Source organism: Chenopodium album, chromosome 1, assembly GCF_948465745.1.
Source record: "Chenopodium album chromosome 1, dcCheAlbu1.1, whole genome shotgun sequence".
Lineage (NCBI taxonomy): Eukaryota > Viridiplantae > Streptophyta > Magnoliopsida > Caryophyllales > Amaranthaceae > Chenopodium > Chenopodium album.
In genome coordinates, this window is record NC_137834.1 from 14748477 (window position 1) to 14766293 (window position 17817).

General features: G+C 33.8%; 1 long non-coding RNA gene across 1 annotated transcript; it reads right to left on the bottom strand.

Moving 5' to 3' along the window:
• Nucleotides 1-200: 200 nt before the first annotated feature.
• LOC145566447 (uncharacterized) lies at nt 201-1321 on the bottom strand. Its single transcript, XR_014095428.1, has 2 exons — nt 927-1321; nt 201-514 (listed from the first exon to the last, which is right to left on the bottom strand). It is a non-coding gene; the product is annotated as an uncharacterized LOC145566447 (long non-coding RNA).
• Between the last annotated feature and the right edge of the window lie 16496 nt (nt 1322-17817).

Genomic DNA, 17817 nt, shown 5'->3' on the forward strand with positions numbered 1-17817 from the left:
ATAAATAACAAGGAAAATAAAGCGGTCATCCTAGCAGAGGCGCTCTGTAGCTATATAAAAACAGAACGCCTATCAAAGATAGGCGCTCTCTATTCCTCACTTTTTTAATAAAAAAAAAAATTATTATTATTATTATTATTATTATTATTATTATTATTATTATATTATTATTATATTATTATTATTATTAATAAAATCTATAATAATAATAATAATAATAATTCATACGTAACAACTAAAACACCATAAGAATAACATTATATTTATAACAAAATTAAAATACAAGTATTTCAATTATAATGAGTATAATGACTAAATTCCTTGAGAAAAAAAATTACATGACAAGGTTTCTAACATAATTGAATAATTATCAATGATAATTTTTTTGCCTTTTCTCAAAAAAAAAAAATTGCTTTCCACAGTCGAAACACCGCAATCATCCAACTAGCAATGCTTTGGATACACCAACCTTAACCACCTTCCATGAATAGCGCACAAAAATAGATCAGAGAACCTGCACCAAATACCGGCAATTCAAAAGATGTCAAAAATTAATCAAAATTATAACATATAAATCAATTGATAAAAGATAAAAAAAAAAGAGAGAAAAGAAAAAGAAAAAGAAATTGTTACATGACATGATGACAATCAATTGATAAGAGATGAAAATCAGAATTATGACATGAAAATCTATCGATAAAATCATGAAAATCAGAAATTATAAAACTTAAAAATCAATTGATAAAAGATGAAAATCAAAAGTTATAACATCAAAACTAATATCCCACAGATCTAAAATAATTGAGAAGTAAAACAAAACTTTAAAATGGAAATCAAACTTTTGAATAAGAGTTTCATCATGACCTATAGATCGAAAAAAAAACCCAAAAATTTAAACATTGAAATTCGAACAAAAATGGGATTACCTTCACAATCCGTTTCATACCAGCAACATCTCATTTAAACGCACCCAGATCTAACAATGCAACATCGGCTTGTCCGGCTCAATTCAAGGCTGCGTTGCGGCGGAGAATTACCCTCAACATTTAAATGCAATCGATTGAATTCATTTTCCAGCTCCAAACCCACCAAATCTTCGATCTGCAATTCTCACCTCTAGCTTGAATGCATGCAATCAAATTTAAGTTAGAAAATTTGAGGGAAATGATACAAAAAAACATGAGTTGGTCTTAATTTTTAGACTAAAAATAAAAAAATTAAGCCTCATGGGGTTTGAGAGGAGAGGAAATGAGAGAAGAGAAGATAAGAGGAGAGAGAAAGAGAAATGGACATGAGAATAGAGAAAGAGGGGAGAGAAATAAAGGAGGGGGCGGCGTGCGATATTAGGGTACGGGAATTTAATGTATAGGTAAGTCGGTAAGATTTCTTAAAAAAAAATTCTTTTCCTAAAATCATATGAATCGCTTATCATAGAAAGGCGATCTATATCTTTAATCATTTTTTTATATAAAACATATAGAACGGTTAACTAGGAGAGGCGCTCTATAGGTTTTAATATACAAAGATCTTATCTTACATAGGCGTTCTATAGAATGCTAGAGATCCCCTATCTAACTTGACTGCTCTCTATTATGTGTTACATATTCCCTATTTTGTGGTAGTGAAACATGATACTAGGAATCATTGTTGTCATTCAAAACATCAAGCATCCTAACATGATACTAGGAATCATAATAACAACCTAGACATGATTTCTATATCATAATATCAATAAAATCAATTAAATCACTTACTTGGATGCCTCGTACCTCTTTCTAATAACAAAATACACACGTTAGTAACTTCAAGGAAAATAATAATCAAACAATTATATTAAATAATTGAAAGAGAGATTTGGGACCAAACCCTCAGAAATTAAAACCTTTCACGCCTAGGGTGAAGGCAACTTCGAACAATGCTAGGTGTATTTAGGTCTTGCGAGTGCGCAATTTCGTAAAGAGAATGTAGGTTTAGAAAAGAGGGAGAGAGAATAAGCTTTAGCTTTAGAGGGAGAGAAGAGAATTAGAGAGTTTTTATGATTGTAGATGAATGAAAACGGAGTTTTTAGAAGGTTATTTATAGAGAAAATCAGCCAAAAAGATAGAAAAACAAATCAGAGTTCTGACGTGCATAAAACTTGATTAGCACCGACGCTGGCAATTAGCGCTAACGCTAGCGCCAGGCTTAGCGCCAAGCGCTAATGTCTGGCGTTAGGCGCTAATCCCGTTTTTGACGCGTTTTCTAAAATCAGATAGAATTTAACCGTACAGGAGGATAAAATCGTATTTTCCTCAAAAACACTCTTTTATTCTGATTAATATTCTAAAAAGTCAACAAAAGTCAATTTATCAATGCTAATTGAATTAGGAATGAAAAGAACCTTCTAGAAGACTAAAACCATTCCTAATTGCATTAGGAATGATAAATCCATATTAGGCCCTCCCCTAGATCATTGGGCCGCATATAATGCTCAAACCGGGCCCAGTTTAGTAATTTGGCCATAACTTCCTCAATACTCATCGGAATTGGGCTTATAATATATCGTTGGAAAGCTCTTTTCAAACCCATCCAACTACACTACTATCGGACCCATATCATGGACCAACCAAACTGGATTGGCTTATTTTCTTAAAATAGATTTTAAAAAGCGGAGAGAAAAGAAATTAAAACTCTCCGCAACACTAGACTTTCCACACTTTCACTTCATTCGATTATGATTCGACGTGAAAGGTACTCACCACCGGGTTTGGTTTTGGGGAGACACAAATGGGTGTCTACACCACCATACCAGCACAAGACACAATATAATAATAATAATAATAATAATAATAATAATAATAATAATAATAATAATAATAATAATATAATAATAATAATAATAATAATAATAATATTATAATTATTATTATTATTATTATTATTATTGTTGTTGTTGTTGTTGTTGTTATTTTATTTTATTTTATTTATTTATTATTTTTTTTTCAGACTCACTAAAATGGGTATCCGGGGCAAGGACGGATCTAGAAAATAAACATAGACCGGGCCAAATCTCTAAAGTATATTAATAGGTCAATAAATAAAGAAAAAAAAAAAGAAAAAGATAAAGGCTGTAATTGTGGGCTTTAGGTTTCGAACTCTAGACAGAAGGGTTTCATGGTTAGTGATCCAACCAACTCAACTAAGTTATTTCTAAGATGTACTAATACAGCGTAAATAAATTATACTTATTTTGGATCATGGGGTGGGCCATGGCCTGGGCTGGCTACCCCTTGGATCTGTCATTGATCCGGGGCAACGCTTGGGAGATATACTAGTATATAAATAAAGTAGGTATTTTTGGAGAGCATTCGGCGAGCTACATAACCAAAGGTACTATTTCAACTAATTAAAAATTAAATTTGTATTTTATTTTAAAATTAAAAAATTCACTCGCCACCTAAGAAAAAGTAACGAATGATAAAAAAATTATATTGCCACCTAGGTAAAAGTAACGAATTATATTTGATATCTAAAACTTTAATTAGATGTAGATTGAAAACCACAAATTAAATTATTAAAAAAAATTAAAGATAAGTGCACAAATTTATAAGTTAAAATTTGATAATAGCGTTTATGGTAAAATTAATTAAAATAAACATTTAATTAAACTAAAAAACATGGTAAAATTAAAAATTGTGATACCTATTATTATAAATTGGCACATCATACGACACTAGCAAAATTTCGTATCAATACAAATCCACATCAAGTTAATTTTGTGTTATTAATTTTGTGTAAATTTTAGATCATAAAGGGTTAGGTAAATTTAGCATAATTTTTAATAATCATGTTTAAATTTACATTTGTAATTATTATTTACATTGTGTTCATTTGGGATTGGTAATAATTGTATTGTTTATGTTTTGTTTATAGATTTTTTTTTTTTTCACATGCAGAGCTAAATATCTAGTTCAATTTGAGAATTAAATTCAACCAAAAATGATTGTAAAATCAACGTACGAAATTCTAGTCTGTTTAACGTACTAAAATTTTGCAAACAAAGAAAACTTAATAACTTTTGATATGATCCTATTGAACAAGAGAGTATTTTTATAAACTATATAAGAAATTAATTTTTTTTTAACATCTGATTAGTTTGTTTTATTATTTTATGAACAAAAACAAAATTATTGGTGATTTAGGTGGCTTAGTCATGTTAGGAAATTAACTTAATTTCTTATTTTTAATTGCAAGGTGATTACGTTCATAACTCAATTAAAGTCAACTTTGCTCAACAATTTCGTGCAAAATTAAAGGAAAAATTTACTCCATTAGTTATTTTACAATCGTTTCAAAGTTTTTAAGAAAAATCAAAAAAAATTATTTCTTTTATTTATGTATAAAAAAACTAAAATAAATATAAAAATAATACATAGATCAAAATAAATATTAAAAAAAATATGATAAAAATAGAAGATAAAAAGATATATTTGTTTTTTAGATTGTTTTTAAATTATAATACTTTATATATACATATATATACATGGTGTGTGTGTATCTAATAATTTTTGTTAATGTGTTTATGTTTATAATTTTTAATAGTGTTCTAATTAAAATATTCATTATAAGAAACAAAGTCCAAATTAAGCTTTGGTTTAGAACAATTTTTTGTTGAGTATTAATTTTATTAATATAATTTGATCTACAAAATGAGATACCATATTTATGATTTTATTATTAATCAAAATATTATATGGTTTGATCAAGAAATACTATCTTTTAGTGAGATTTAACATTTAAGTAATAGAATTTATAATATTTTAAAAAATTAAAAATTATCTTTAGACATTTGCATATAATTTTTTTTTCAAAAAAACTATTTTTTGATATTAATGGATTTATTCAACTATCCAATGAATGAGATGATATTTTCATACAAAAAAATATAAAACTTTACCCTCTTTAAACATTTATGTGAAATTTATGTTAACAAATTTAAATAAAAAAAAAAAAACAAAATTGTTAGAGATTAATAATAAAAAAAAAAAAACGTGTATCGCATGGGCTTTCATCTAATTAAAATTTTTTTAAGGTTCATACAACCGAACATAATTAAAAAAACAATCACTTTTGTATACACCCGGTTTTCAGTAATTTACTGTACATCGAGTTCACTTTTGTCAAACTTAGTGTCACTTTTGTCAAATTTAGTATCACTTTTGTGAAATTTATCAATGAAGCATAAATAGCTTTCATATATGTCAGAGTAACTTTTGTGCGTTTTAGTGTAACTTTTGCACCTTTTATTGTCACTTTATAACGGATGTTCAGTAATTTACTGAACATCCGTTTTATTTAAAAGTTTGTGTTAAAAAAAATATTAACAAACTTCAAAGATAATTTTTTTTTTTAAAGAAATCTTCTATGATCAAGACATGAGTCAATAAGATGTATATATGTTAAAAAATTATAACGAGCCTTAAGATCATACCGTGTGCCCAGATTTGCCCAAAAATAGTGGACTTGTTCGGCCAAAACAAGCTTTTTGGGTTTTTTCGGGTCGGGTTCTTAACTAAAATCCAATAGTAGGCTTGCCCAAAACCGCCAATTATCCGGCCGAGCTGATTTTATCACCTTTAGTCCTCTATTACCAATATAATTATTGGAAAGTACTACTTTAAAATTGGTAACAATAAGCTTGTTCACGGCCCAATAATTGGTATAAATCATCAAATCTAATCAATAAAGTGGATCACATAAATAGTATTCCCTCCGTTCCACTTTATTTGTCCCATATATTATTTTGGGTGTTTCAAAATAATATACCCATATTGAATATTTCATAATATTATTATAGGGTGAATAAATTTCATAATCCGTGAATAGTTAATCTAATTGGGTGTTTAAAGAGTCATATAATTCTGATTGGTTACTATATGTGTAGTGGGTTGCTGACATGGCAAATCTTCCAATCAATATTTATATAGGCAATTTAATTATAGCTATTTCCCATAAATAAAACAAATAAAACAAGAAAAGACAAAACATGAGAGTGAGGGATAGTTCAAGTGGTTAGAGCTCCCCTCCTGCCCTTGTGGCTCTCTAAACACCAAAAAAAAAAAAAAAAAAAAAAAAAAAAAAAAAAAAAAAAAAACACTAATTACAAAGTTGAAATCAAATTCCAAATTATTAGGATTTCTTCTTTTCTTATTTTAAGTGATCTCCAAAGGGGACTAACAAAGTGAAACAGAGGGAGTATAAAAGTTTAATTATTGAAATAACAAAAAAAGATAAAACATACATAATGCTATTAAAAATGAGAATTTTATACTCTGTACAAGTGAACCTTTTTTTTTTTTTTTTGTGTGTGTAGAGAGTCACAAGGACGGGTGATGAGAAAAAATTTGAATATCTCCTAAAATCGAATGTGAAGCTCTACCCATGTAAACTATACCTCACTCTCAGACTCAGTCTTAGTGAACCTATAATCATGACTTTATATGATTAGAGCTGTCAAAAGTAGCCCCAACCCAAAATACCGACCCGAACCCGATTATTAACCGACCCGTCTGAACTTGAAAAAATGGTGACCTAAACCCAATCTGACCCGACCTAAAGCCAACCCTAGACCCGAGTTAACCTGAGTATTTGAGACTCGAACCCGAACATGAACCGACCTGGAGATTACCCGACCCATATTATATAACCCGTAAATTATTGACCTGAATTGAACCCGATCTAAACCAAAATCGACCCAAACCCGTTTTAACCCGTCAAAACCCGAATTTAACTCGACATGTTATTAACCAACCTGAATTCAACCCGACTTGCTACTAACCTAACGTGTTCCTAACCCGATCCGAAATTCACCCGACCTGTTACTAACCCGACTCAAAATTTAACCCGATATGTCACAAACCCGGCCCAAAATCAACACGACTCCTTATTGACCCGACCCGAAATCAACTCGACTTATAATTTTACACATCTTTATTATTGTAGGTATTACTAGCTAAATAAAGATATATGCTATATGTATTGTAATCTACTTGTAAAGTCATAACATCAAAAGGCTAAAACTACTCTATGTTAATTCTGAAAGTATTTTGTCTTTACTTGAATGGAACCCACAAATTATTGACTTGAAACCACTACCAGAAAACAGGTCATTTATGACAAAACAGTTCCGACGGACACTAAAATCCGTCGAAAAGTAGTTGGAATTGTAATATGTCGAAAAATTATTTACTTCCGACAGAATATCCGTCGGAAGTGTTATATTTTCCAACGGAATTAAATTCCGTCGAAAATTTCCGATAGGTTTAATTTCCATCGGAAATTATCGACGGAATTTAATACCTTTTCGACATAATTTAAGTTTAAAAAAGAAACAACAAATCCCCCAAAACCCTAATATTTTCAACGCCCCCCCCCCCATTTATTTCTGACCTCTCTTTCTCTCCTCTTACCCAACCTCTCTTCTGCTTCTCTCTCCTCTCCTCTCTTCCTCACGTCTCTTTCTTCTCCTCTTCTTTCCTCACTTCTTTTCTTTCCTCACTTCTCTTTCTTCTCCTCTTCTTTCCTCACTTCTCCTCTTCTCTAATCTTCTCAATTTTCTGAAAATATGCTGCAAGGAATGAACTCACAGATCTCCTCATCACTTCTTTATTTTCCTCACGAATCTCCTCTCTCCTCTTCTCTATTTCATTCATATTAATGGCTTATACGGTCAAATTCGACCATGAAACCTCTAGATCCTATTTCATGGTCGAATTTAGCCGTATTAAACCAAATTCCAGGAGAAATTAACATCCTATTTCGTATTAATGTATTGGTTTTTTTTTTTTAATTTTTTTGGTTGTATTGGTGGTTTTCGGCTGTTGTGGTAGTGATTTTTTTTTTTTGGGGTTAATTTTTGGGTGGCTGTTGCAGATCTGGGTTGGTTAGGGTTAAGTGGGGTGGGTTCGGGTGGTGGGTTTGGTTAAGTGGGGTGGGTTCGGGTGGTGGGTGGTGGTGGGTTAAGTCGTGGTAGAATTTTTTTAATTTTTGGGTTCGGGTGGTGGGTGGTGGAGGGTTAAGTCGTAGTAAGGTTAATGGGTTGTGGTGGTTGGAGGCGGTGATATGACGTGCCGGTGGTGGCGCGAATTTTTTTTTTCGTAAAAGAATATTCCGACGAAAATTCCGTCGTAACTTTCCAACAGAAGTGAATCCGTCGGAATTTGCGACGGATTTTACTGGCACCTGAAAATCCCTTTTCGAGGGAAAAATCCATCGGAAAAGTGTTTCCGACGGAAATAGTGGTTTTTCCTACAACCATTTCCAACAAAATTCCGTCGGAAACGCCATTTCCGACGAATTTCAGGGTGTTTCCGACGGAAAAGTTCCGTCGAAAATGGCCTGTGTTTCTAGTAGTGAACGAACTCGACTTGAACCCAAGAATGACCCAACTTGAAAATGATCCGACCTGAATATAACCCGCAATTATTGACTGGAACAGAACCCGAATTAAACCCGAGAATGATCTGACCTAATTATAACTGGCAAATTATTAACCTGAATTGAACCCGACTCGAACCCGAAAATGACCCTAACTCGTTTTAACCCGTGAAAACCCGAATTAAACTCGACCTATTATTCACCCGACCCCGAATGTAACCCGACCTATTAATAACCCAACCTAACCCCAACCCAAACCCGATAAGATGTATGACCCGACGTGACCCGACTCAATCATGACCCAACTTGAACCTGACACGCATAAGATACGACATTAACCCGAATTGACCCCGAATCTAGTTGACCCGACCCACACTTATCCGACCCATTTATCCAAATTGACAGCTCTATATATGCATGATGTCATGCAAGAATCATGATACTCAATTTATTCCTTTTACCACGTATTTCTCTTGCGTTTTAACTTTTTTCTTACAAAAAATACTCCGTAGAAGAATAGAGTTTAAATAGGTGGCTTTACTCTTATCCTCCATGTATATAGGAGCTCTGATCAGCTTATTCAATTATATAATATACTTAAGTCATAAGATCAGGCGATCAGCTACTACTCCATAATATTCTTGCTTAAGACACAAAAAAAAAAAAAAATAATATATATATATATATATATATATATATATATATATATATATATATATATATATATATATATATATATATATATATATTAAAATGCTATGCTTGCATCATGCTCCATTTTCAGCAGTACAATTGCAAGTTAAAATGCTATGCTTGCATCATGCTCCATTTTCAGCAGTACAATTGAAAGTTTGTCGACAAATTTGGTAATGCCTAAAGAGTAAAGTTCTTAATGCCTCCTCCTAAAAGAGAAATAGTGCAATATATACCTTTTTAGACCAGGGAAGAAATTCATGGTATGAGGCAAATGTTAGGTAGTTAATGTGCCTTAATATTTTAAGGAAAAATTGGTTTTAATAATTGGAAAAATTATTGGGAATAATCCTACTATTGGGACATTCGCGAAAAATAATCCCACCTTTGGAATATTTTTAAATAATTTGACCTTTATACCTAATCCTCTCGGAATAGTTTCATCCGATCATGTAACCTGTTATAACAAGTTACATGACACGTGGCGGTGTATGATTAGTAAAAAAAATAACAATAAAATAAAATGAAATAATTTTAAAAAAAAAACAAGTTATATTTTTTTTAGAAAAAATAAAAAATAAATAAATAAATTTGAAAAACCACCAACCACCCTTAGCCACCCTACCTCACCGCCCCTAACTTTCCTGCCCCGTGGCTCTGGCCACCTAGGCCCCCACCCCAGCGCCGACGCCTGACTCCTCTCCCCTAAACCATCACCCCGCCTCCCTCTCCCACGAAACCCAGACAGCTTTTAATCCCGATTCCAGCCGCCCAAACCACCAACCCACCTCCCTTCCCCACGAATTCCAGGCAGCAACTAAACCACCAACACACGAAACTAGGCAGCAATTAACCCATGAAACCCACCTCCCCTCCCCTAAACAACCAACCCACCTCATGCACTTTCTCGGCCGCGTCAACCTTCCCTTTCAAGCGCGCCGTCGTCTCCCGACCTCGATTCACACCTCTTCCTGGGGTTTGATTTAGTGGGTTTCGATTTTTTGATGGGGGTATATCCCACCTTTAGGGTTTTATGGTTGGGCTGGTTGGGGGTCGTCCAGGTCGTCGGCGCGGTGGTTTCTTGGTGGCGGTGGTTTTGGGGCTAGGGTAGGGTGGTGAAACTGGGGTTTGGTTTGGATGGTGGGTGAGGATGGTGGTGGTGGTTTTTTCTAAATTTGATTTTACTTTTTTTTTTGTTTTTTTTTTCTTAATTTTGGACCAATTAAATTGTGACACTGTAGACACCTAAAAATGTCTCCCCAAAACCAAACCCGATGATTAACAACCTTTCACCGCCATTATTGGTCGGGTTGAGTATTTAATTTTTGGAGTGCTTAAATCCATATTTCCATTTCATAAACCAACCCAATTCTTAGCCCATTTCCCCAAACCATAACTCATTTTCCTCTTTTTGTGCCTTTAAACCCAAAATAATTCATTTCGTGTCCTTTAAAATCAATCATTTCGTGTTCTTTTTATAAAAACGTTTATTCCAGTTTATTTTGGTCCATAATCAGGGTCTAATGATTGAATATTTGGATGGGGCTTTAAAATAGCTTTCCAACGATATATTATAAGCCCAAATCCGAGTTATAACGAATAAGTTATGGCCAAAATATTAAACTAGCCCAAACCGAACCTAAGCCCACCTTACCTACGACCCAATGATCATGTGGAGGGTCCAAATTATTTAATCCCATTCCTAAACCAATTAGGATTAATTGGAAGCTTCTATAAGTTTCTAAAAGATCTTAATTATCCTTTTTGAAAAGATAAGATTAAATAGTTTGAAATTGAATAAAACTCCTTTTTTTGAAAATCCTATTTATATCCGAATTGAAATACGTTCAAAGATAGACATATATTATTTTCGTGTATTATAGTTTTTATCCAAATTTTATATGGTTGGATAGCCCTTGAAATTATCTTTCCAATGATATATTATAATATCAATTCCGAGCTATAACGGAAAAGATATGAATAAAATGTCAAACTCTATCCAAAACTGAAACCGTCTCACTATTTCGGCTATATCTTTTGTTCTACAAAATATTTTAATCTGATTTTAATTGGGTTAGAAAGTAGACTTCAAGAGCTTTCCAACCATATCTTATTCATCTTATTCCGATTTCTGGTTCAAAAGATATGATAAAAATAAAAACCGCAAAAACTGCTGTCTATCGCAAGCGTTTTATCCGATTCGAATTCTTATCTTTTCTTGATTCGACCCCTCTTTTCCTCTTATAAATAGAGGTCATATCTCCCCTTTTTTTATTCATCAACAAGCTTGATCATCAAATCCTTCTCTCTTTCTCTCTTTACACCAAAAATCATTCTCTTCTCTCTCTCACATATTCTAAGCCTTAAACCTATATTTCTAATTCTATCATTTCTTCCTTAAGCACTCCAAGGAGTTCATACAATACCCAAAGTTCTATACTTAAACCAAGGCGTGAAAGGTATAATTGACTGAGGGTTTGGACCAAATCAACTCTACTTTAATTTAATTTCCATTTACTTTATATTTTTATTGAAGTTACTAACAGTTTATTCATGATGTAGCAATTTAAAGGAACGCGCGGAATGTGAGTAATTAATTAATTTAATTACTCTTATTTTATTTTTAATATTGCTAGTATCATGATTAGGGTTGTTATTATTATTATTTGATTTGGCTAACACTATTATTGTTAAATTGCTTCCAATATTAATGTTTATTCTATTGTATTTTTTATGATCACCATATTGCATGTTAAAGGGAATATGTAATTGAAAATCACGCCTAATAAGATAATTTGGACAACCGGTTTAGGTTCCTTTTAATCTTGTTGTTTAATCAAGTGATCACAATATTTTAGAATTATATGTTGCATTAATATTCAACCAATTTAGCTTAATAATAGTTTGGAGCAAATTGAATATTTTGTTTGTATGCCTTTGAGATCGCAGGAATCATTTTTCACTATAAGAATCGAGTAGAGGCCAATACGGGCGAATGTGACTCCATGACTCACTTCGTACCATCATCCCCGATTCTCCTTTCGTGGTTCCGAACCATATGGAGTTAGTAATCTCATGGATTATGAATGGGGTGTAACCTTCACGGGTCAATCGTTGTTGCCTATCGTTGTCCCTTATCGTGGTTGCCTTTTTATGATCCGTGGACGGTTTACAAGTTCCTTAAAAACTTGTTGGCGGCTCCCTACTTTATTTGTCCCTAATCGTTGTCCCTAATCGTAATGTCAATTCCCACTTCCTATGAGTGCCAAGCATATTCACAACATGCTTTTAACGTAGGCGCACTTCGAACGACGCCTACAATTTGGCGACTCCACTGGGGAGGATTCTTGATTATTTATTGATTTGAGTGATCGGTATTTAATTAAGATTAGTGGATGAGACTTGAAAGATTCTTGAAAAATATTCCTGTGATTTAATTGGCATTGTCACATATGCATATGCATTTTATCTTACCTACTTTGCCACAATAGTACGTGTTCTACGTATGTGGCTAGCCCGGGGGATTTATGCTCTATCAACCCGAAAACGCTCATGGCAATAAGGGTTCATCCGAGTTTTTAAATCCACCCAAACCATGGAGTCGAGTTCGATTTCATCACGAACTCGCGGAGCCGCCCGTTGGCATACACCCTCAAGGGAGGCTGCCTTGCTAACGCGTCCAAACTCTTAACCATGGTACCCTTTGACACCCAAAAGCTTAACCATAGTCGAACATAGAACTTGACTTTAGGTTGCGAACTTCATTGCATCATGCGTGACTATATGCTTATGTGTGCATTTTTTTTTATTGACCTTTTTTTAATTATTTTTTTTTTCTTATCAAACCCCTTTTTTATTATTATTAGAGTCGAGCCATAGATTTTTTTTTAATTTTTGAGTCACCCGGATTTTAATTCCCGTATACTGCACAAGAGTCAACTTGTTTTGGTCATATCCGGAGTTCTAGAAAGAGTTACGTGTCGTGCCACCTATGGATCTGTAGCCCCGAGTTTTATATTTGATTTAGAGTTGGTTTCATCCAAATCAGAGTCACAGATCAAAATTTATAACCGATATACTACAGACTGTCCAGTTTAGATTTCTTTTTAGCGTCAACTTTCTTTTGTTTTTTTTTTTCAAATTTTTTATATCTTTTCGTGTCAAGCTAGTCTTAGCCAAGTCCTTTAATCCGTGTCAACTCGTATAACATAGGATTATAGATTTTTTTTTCATTTTTTTTATACCCATGAGTCATAACTCTTCTAGAGTTCTAGTCCTCTTCCTAGTTTCTTGTGATCAATTTTTATGCTAACCTTAACATGTATTCTTCGTCTTTGATTGTGGTTGATTTTATTTATGAATAACGATTGCCAATGGACCGTTTTCACCTAGTAAATAGCATAAACATTAAAATTTGACAAAATTAATCAAGTTAGTTTGTCTTTTAGTCTTCCGTGCTATTTGGTCATTGGGTCCTTTGTTTTTCACAACGTCCTCATGTCTAGTTATGCGATCATACCATGAGTCTTAATAAACTCACATAATCTCACATGTTGAGTTATTGCACACACTTTGTCTCCGAGTCATGCACTATATTGTTTATGATCGTATACTAGGACCATGCATGCATCGTTTTCTATCGTAGTAAAAATGAGTGGAGATTTTTCTCACTTGTTTTCAAATGTCTATTTTTTCTCTTCCTTTCCAATCCGAGTACTGAGTTAATTTATTAGATGAGTTCGTCCTTACACAGTACTTGAGTTTAAAATCAATAGGCAATAGTTGGAAGAATAAGGGGAACGTCACTCCTTCCTTCTTTCCTTCCAATCAAAGCATCAACAACATGAAACTATTTTCCTCAGCAGACAGCTAGAAGTAACTCATAAAGAGCCATGAAGACAATGCACAATGCAAGCTTCTCACCAAGATTTCATGTTTTCTTCTTCTTTTGTTTCAAACCTTTCCCCCTAAAAAGTCTAGCATAGGTTCTCCTTATCCATGTGTTTATGTGTCACATTTCTTACCTTTTTCATCAATGAGCATTTCTTTCCTTTTCATTCGATCATGTCATTCGCAAAAAAAAAAAAAAAAAAAAAAAAAAAAAAAAAAAAATCAATTACCGAACTAAACACAAGGTACACCAATGACTTGAGGCACCTTTGCAACCCTGTCATTCCTCTTAAACCATTTTCAATCAAATATATTTCTTCATCAACCACTTTGAGCCTCGTCTAACGCTTGGCCTCATTTATTCAACCCACATTCACCAAACCCTGGGATGGGAAGGTGTGCAAATTGTATAACATTCATAAAGCAAGTAAAAAAAAAGTAGCAAAGCAACAATAAAACAATGTCTAAAGGCAAGTGTTCCAATGTCTTTGATATGAACACGTCTCAAATTGCGTCTCTCATCGAGTGCTTGGTATCGTGCCTGAGAAACATGAATGTCAAGTGAGTGATGGACCGCATGATCTGAGATTGCCTACATTGATTCACAAGAATGGAAAAAAGAAAAAAATATATTTCAAAACAAAAAAAAAAATATATGAAAAAAAAAACTTGCAAAGGCTAATACATAATTGCATATCTTGGGGGCTTCTCTCGGGTCTTGAGCCTTTTACCCCTTTCTTCCTTAAACCTTCAGCTTAACCACATTATAAACCTTGAAAGACCTCTTTGAGGTGTACACACACTTGTGCAAATTTCGGTTAGAGCTACGTTCGGCCTGATTCCTAACGGATACGTAGGCAACCTCACATCGAGGTGCGGCCACATTCATATTCATATCTATGCATGATCGAGTCAAAGAATATCCAATGCTTACCCCTACCCATTTAGAGCTAGACTTGGGGGGCTTGAACCCACATCATTTAGCCTACTTAGCCTAAAGAGTCATCATCTTTGACTCTTCTCACATCTCTTTCCATCGCCATAACCCTTGCAGCCAGCCTTAGTATCACATTCACACACTTCACTCACACATCCATATCCATATCAATCATCCTTCCCTTTAAGAGCCCTTTATCATGAAATCTTGTTTCAACACCGCGCATGCTTCATCATCTTTCAAGATAACATTAATTAGAAGAAACATTGTATACTTGCCTAGCTTCTAGACCTAAGAAATGTTCATTGTTTCATACATCGCATATTGTGCTTAGCTCCTTGACCTATGTGACATTCATTATGCGATACTCATCGATCACTTCATTTATATACGTGCTTAGCTTCCAAACCTAAGTAACGTTCAAGATCGTTTATTTACACCATATGTGATGCTTAGCTCCATGACCTAAGTTCATTCATCTATCGTGTCACATGACGTAATTGTCCTTAGCCTACTAGCCTAAGAACATACATCATGCATACATTATACTCAAGACGGGCAGTTCAATACGACAAGAAGAAAATCCATGTGATTCATTTCGTCTTGCTCAAGGAGGAAGTTCAAAACTTCTTTCCTTTTTCATTATTTTATTTTGGGGAAGTTCAAAAAAATTTTCCAAGTTTTCATCGAAGGAAGTTCGAAAATTGTTCAGTTTTCACATCTTTCTTTTTCGGGAGAAAGTCGGTACCCTCCACTCATGACAAAAATTGACAGAAAATTTTTGCTTTTGCATCTTCGTTTGCTTGTGTCTGCACACGCACATACACACACACACACACACACACTCATAAGTCATACACATGTCATGTCACATCAAGTCAAACTTGGTCAAGTTAGTGGTCAAGTCAATCACAAGTATATACGAGTCCATTGGCAAATTTATTTTTGCAGGTCTTATCTACAGCCCACGTCCGGGGACAAACAGACCATTTACAGCCCACGTCCGGGGACAAGCGGACCATCTACAGCCCACGTCCGGGGACAAGCGGACCACCATAATTTTATGACGCAAGGTTCTCGATACACAGAGACTTGCAATCTCATCATCTGTCGACTTTCCTCAAGCATGGAAAGTATTATCCGGTGGATTTCTTCAAGCATAGAAAACTGCCAAGTCGGCTTTCCTCAAGCATGGAAAGCGTTATCGGTGGATTTTTCTTCAAGTATAGAAAACCGCCAAGTCGGCTTTCCTCAAGCATGGAAAGCGTTATCGGTGGATTTTTCTTCAAGTATAGAAAACCGCCAAGTAGTCGACTTTCCTCAAGCATGGAAGGCATTATCGGTGGAATTCTTCAAGCATAGAATGACACCAAATTCATACGTCGACTTTCCTCAAGCATGGAAAGTGTCATCCGGTAGGTTTCTTCAGGCTTAGAAAGCTACCAAACTCATCTGTCGGCTTTCCTCAAGCATGGAAAGCATTTCAACAAACGTCATCCGGTGGATTCCTTCAAGCATAGGAAAATACCAAACTCATTTGTCACCGATACACTGGTGTCAGATAAGCATTCTATCCCTATACTCTTTTATCTGTGGAATTAACATATTTTGCAGGTATCGGCGTATACAGAATGATTTAGGATCGCAGAACGTCTTAAATCATTCTCCGTCCCTATCGACTACTTTGACTATCGTTTTTGAAACTAGTGTTTCTACAAACTCAGTTAAAGTGGGGGCTTCTGTAGACACCTAAAAATGTCTTCCCAAAACCAAACCCGATGATGAACAACCTTTCACCGCCATTATTGGTCGGGTTGAGTATTTAATTTTTGGAGTGCTTAAATCCATATTTCCATTTCATAAACCAACCCAATTCTTAGCCCATTTCCCCAAACCATAACTCATTTTCCTCTTTTTGTGCCTTTAAACCCAAAATAATTCATTTCGTGTCCTTTAAAATCAATCATTTCGTGTCCTTTTTATAAAAATGTTTATTCCAGTTTATTTTGGTCCATAATCAGGGTCTAATGATTGAATATTTGGATGGGGCTTTAAAATAGCTTTCCAACGATATATTATAAGCCCAAATCCGAGTTATAACGAATAAGTTATGGCCAAAATATTAAACTAGCCCAAACCGAACCTAAGCCCACCTTACCTACGACCCAATGATCATGTGGAGGGTCCAAATTATTTAATCCCATTCCTAAACAAATTAGGATTAATTGGAAGCTTCTATAAGTTTCTAAAAGATCTTAATTATCCTTTTTGAAAAGATAAGATTAAATAGTTTGAAATTGAATAAAACTCCTTTTTTTGAAAATCCTATTTATATCCGAATTGAAATACGTTCAAAGATAGACATATATTATTTTCGTGTATTATAGTTTTTATCCAAATTTTATATGGTTGGATAGCCCTTGAAATTATCTTTCCAATGATATATTATAATATCAATTCCGAGCTATAACGGAAAAGATATGAATAAAATGTCAAACTCTATCCAAAACTGAAACCGTCTCACTATTTCGGCTATATCTTTTGTTCTACAAAATATTTTAATCTGATTTTAATTGGGTTAGAAAGTAGACTTCAAGAGCTTTCCAACCATATCTTATTCATCTTATTCCGATTTCTGGTTTAAAAGATATGATAAAAATAAAAACCGCAAAAACTGCTGTCTATCGCAAGCGTTTTATCCGATTCGAATTCTTATCTTTTCTTGATTCGACCCCTCTTTTCCTCTTATAAATAGAGGTCATATCTCCCCTTTTTTATTCATCAACAAGCTTGATCATCAAATCCTTCTCTCTTTCTCTCTTTACACCAAAAATCATTCTCTTCTCTCTCTCACATATTCTAAGCCTTAAACCTATATTTCT